This window comes from Asparagus officinalis, unplaced genomic scaffold, assembly GCF_001876935.1.
Source record: "Asparagus officinalis unplaced genomic scaffold, Aspof.V1 AsparagusV1_Un1484, whole genome shotgun sequence".
In the NCBI taxonomy this organism is placed as follows: domain Eukaryota; kingdom Viridiplantae; phylum Streptophyta; class Magnoliopsida; order Asparagales; family Asparagaceae; genus Asparagus; species Asparagus officinalis.
The window spans coordinates 7,990-12,032 of NW_017973743.1; the positions used below are offsets into that span (position 1 = coordinate 7,990).

The 4,043-nt window shown below is 39.8% G+C and overlaps 1 long non-coding RNA gene across 1 annotated transcript; it reads left to right on the forward strand.

Moving 5' to 3' along the window:
• Positions 1–2,417: 2,417 nt before the first annotated feature.
• LOC109828448 lies at positions 2,418–3,247 on the forward strand. The gene is made up of 2 exons (XR_002243687.1): positions 2,418–2,763; positions 2,948–3,247. It is a non-coding gene; the product is annotated as an uncharacterized LOC109828448 (long non-coding RNA).
• The last annotated feature ends 796 nt before the right edge of the window (positions 3,248–4,043 follow it).

The window sequence follows — 4,043 nt, forward strand, 5'->3', positions numbered from 1 at the left end:
TAGGTTGGCGATAATTTTTGATTGAATCTGTGTATGTATCGTTATTTCATTCATAAGTCGGGTAAGCTCAAGCAGTTGCTGCTGTGTGTTTCGCCTATGTTTTGAAATAATATTTAATACGGCGTTCTCAACGATCAATATGTCTAGTTGGTTACTTGAACCATTTGTCTCAAACAAACATCCCATGTGATCTTATCTTGTGCGTTAAGATGTTATTTGGTAGGTAAGGGACGTGATCTTATCTTGTGCATTAAGGTGTTATTTGGTAGGTAAGGACCTTGGAAATGACACCATCCTTGACTCCCACAAGGCTAGAGTTTTTCCCCTACTTTGCGCTTATGTACCTTCACTTGTTTTTGCAGCACTTACTATTCAAAAGTTTTTTAAATTTTGAACTATAGTACACTCAGTTATGCAAACGGATGAACTTTTCCCGTTCTCATGCGACACTCGCATGCTGATTATTAAACAATTTAGCTCTTTTTTTTTTTTTTGCATTTGCTGATAAAACTATTGTGACTCTTTTTTCACTCCGTCCTAATTCTAATTTAAAATATGATTTTGATAGCTTTAACGGCAGATTTAACAAAATATTAAGAGCTAAAAACGTTCTAAAATCAGCATGTGAACTTTACCTGAAAACTTTCGGCTAAAAATTTTCACACCCGCATAACAGAGGGTACTAAAAGCTAAAAATTTCCACGCCCGCATGACAGTGGGTACTAAAGTGCAAAACTTCAAAATCTTGGGCCACGTGGGTACCGCACGAACCCCGGCCCCTCCCTCCCCCTCTCCTCCCTCTCCCTCCAAGGCCAGGTCGCCGACAATCTCCCGCCACCGGAGGCGACCGCGAAGCTCCTCCTCTCGACCTCGATCTCAATGCTCCGCCTCTACGGCGCCGACCCCGCCATCCTCAAATCCCTCGCCGGCACCAACATCTCCGTCATCATCGGCGCCGCCAACGGAGACATCCCCAACCTCGCGAACTCCCCGTCCTTCGCCTCTCAATGGGTCGCCGCCAACGTCGCCCCCTTCGTTCCGGCCACAAAGATCTCTCCGTCACCCCCGCCATCACCGTAAGCTCTCCCGAAAACAGAAAGGTTCCCTTCCCTTTTTTTTAATTTTTTTGTTGTTGTTAGGTTTACTTTCTCGATCTCGAGAGGTTGATTGTAGGGGTTGGTTCGATTTTGTGGGCGCAGAATCCGTGGCGGTGGCGGAGGAGGTGGGGCTCGCGTGCGCGAAGACGGTGGCCGGGGACAAGGAGTTCTTTCTCTGGGAGTCGAGCACCGCGTATCTCTCCGCTGCCAGGCTCAATGTGAGATCAAACCCTAACCAGTTTTTACTCGATTTCTGCTTAATTTGATTGAATTCGGTGATTCTATCAATTTTCGACTTTCCATAAGAATGGTGTTGTAGGGTATTGAAGCTACGATCTGACCTTACGCGAGTGTAGCATTTTTAATTTTTGCTGATTTCTAATTTTTCAATCAAAGGGGAGAAACGAGGGTCTGATGCGTTTAGTTATGGAATTGTTGATGCCATTTCATTTTGAAGAAGAGTGAATATTAGGAATTATATAGTTATCCAAAAGACAGTATGGCTTGGATTAACAATAACATCTGATGAAGTATGAGACTGTTGACATCAAATTGATAGATGATTTATAGAACTTCACTATAGTTTTATTTATCTTTTAGAGCTGCATTTGCTAAGGCATATGGAGATTGATAAGTAATGATATATGATTATTTATTGGGGATGTCGATTCATTTCATAGAAATAAATTACTGATAATATAATTATGTGATGGACTGTAGTCTCGAAGTAGTAAATAATTGTACATGAGCAAGATTAGCGAATTGGGATGATTTTCCATCTAGATGCACCTTTGACCAAATGAAAGAAAGAAAGGACAATAATAAGAACTATTAATATAATTTTTCGGCAAATTATTCAAGTAACAGCTAATGAAGAGGCTTTAAGCCTTTAATGGCTGAGCATTTAAAGCTGTAACTGGAGCATGTGGACATGATCTCTACTTCTTTCTTAATTTTGCTTTCTTCATGTCTCAGCTTAAAGCATCTGATCATATCATGAGCTTTATTAAACTTCATGGTTTATAATAGTCCACGTGTACTCTGAATCTAGCTCTAGTTCTTAATTAAACTCTTTTATGTGCACTTTATGCTCAATGCCACTCTTAGACCCCTGTCGTTAGTTATTTATAAGCCATACAATATAGTATTAATTCAAATTCCGTCTAGGATACTATATCCTAGACCGAAACATTCCGTCTCTGGTATTCCGTCTAGGATATATTATTCTAGACGGAAATTTCCGTCTAGAATAGTATTCTAGACGGAATTAGGTATTCATTTATTTTTTTTAAATAGTCTGTTCATCCTAGACGGAAATTTCCGTCTAGGATGAATTTTATTTCCGTCTAGGAGAGTCTCTCACTTTATATTCATCAGAACCCTAAAATCCGTATCCTCCAAATCAAAAATTCTTCTTCTTCTTCTTCTTCGTTCGTGCCGTCCTCGACGCCGTCTGCAGCCGATCGTTTACACCTCGTCGTCCTCTCCCACTCCCGCCGCCTCCTCAGTCCTCATTCGACCCTCGTTTACACATCGTCGTCGTCTTCCTCTCACACTCCCGCCGCCTCCTCAGTCCTCTCCCACCACGTCAAGCTCTTCCTCTTCCTACTCCCGCCGTTTGCCACCTCCGCTCATGGAGCCCTTGCCGGCGATTGCCCTAATTGAGGTAAGCGATCCTTGATCTTGATTTGATTCTATGCGATTTCTTTAGGGTCTGCCTGATTTCTAGGTTTCGTTGATTTTGGTATCTTTTGTTCTTATTTTGGATTTCTTTAGGGTCTGCCTGTATTTCTTTAGGATCTTGATTTGATTCTGTGCTTATTGGGGATTTTGGTATCTTTTGTGCTTAGTGAGGGGATGGCTGACTCAGGCTGAGGGGTACTGTGTCTGTGCAATTTGCTTGGAGAGGATCTTGATTCACGAGGCTGCCGGTGTGAAAGCTTGCGAGCACGCTTACTGGTTTGTTTTACGACTTCATTTATTTTGCATTATTTTGCGAGCATGCTTACTCGATTGTGCTATACATAGTGATATATGGGATGATTTAATGTTTCCAGAATAGGCTAAATTGTTGTTAAATCCAGGTCCCATGCTATATATTGCCGATTTGTCATAAAATGGAGCTGCTTTATCTATTTGTTCATTAATTAGTAAGTTCGATCAAAATTGTCAGTTAGTGTAGCCAGATATATTATGGACAATTGAATTTATGAAGCTATTAGTGCGCCAGATATATTAAAGGTCTCTTGAGTTCGACATTGGCAAATTAAGAGGTTTGTAGGTTTATAAATTAAGTTTTGGGTTCCGTCCCCTAAACAACTAGCTTCGGGATGAATTCCCCTGCCCCTTACATAAAAAAATGTGCTCTACTTAAAATTATGACTAATACTATAACTAGAGACTGATATACTATAATAAAAGGTAATCTGTCCTTTGATATTTAGTTGTCCTTTTGGTTGCTTGTGTTTTGTTTCTTTTTTCGTTTATGTCAATCTCTTTTCCCCCTACCTTTTTCCTTATTTATTTCCACAATTTTGTTAGCTTCGTAACTTTTTGTTCTGTGCGTTAAACATGCAGCCTTAGTTTTCCCTTTCCTTCATTTGTAAGTATTTGTTTTTCAATCTACTATTAAAAAAGTTTTAGTTTTGATGCCACTATTTGTTTCTGGATCTGTAAGAAATAATACATAAGGGAAAAGAAAGATTTACGGATAAAAATGACATGCATGTTTGTATGTATACGCGTAGAGATTACCACCATTGTTGGTTTATCATTTGGAAATATTTAGCTAGAAAAAGCTTGGACATTTATTTTTGTTTACTTGGAGTTTCTACCATGACGAGGCCGATGAACTTAGAGCCCCTAATTGGCAACTTCTATAGCAGTGAATTAAGTTTGAATTTATATATGATACCTCCTCCTCATTGGCAACTTCTATTTCTGTTA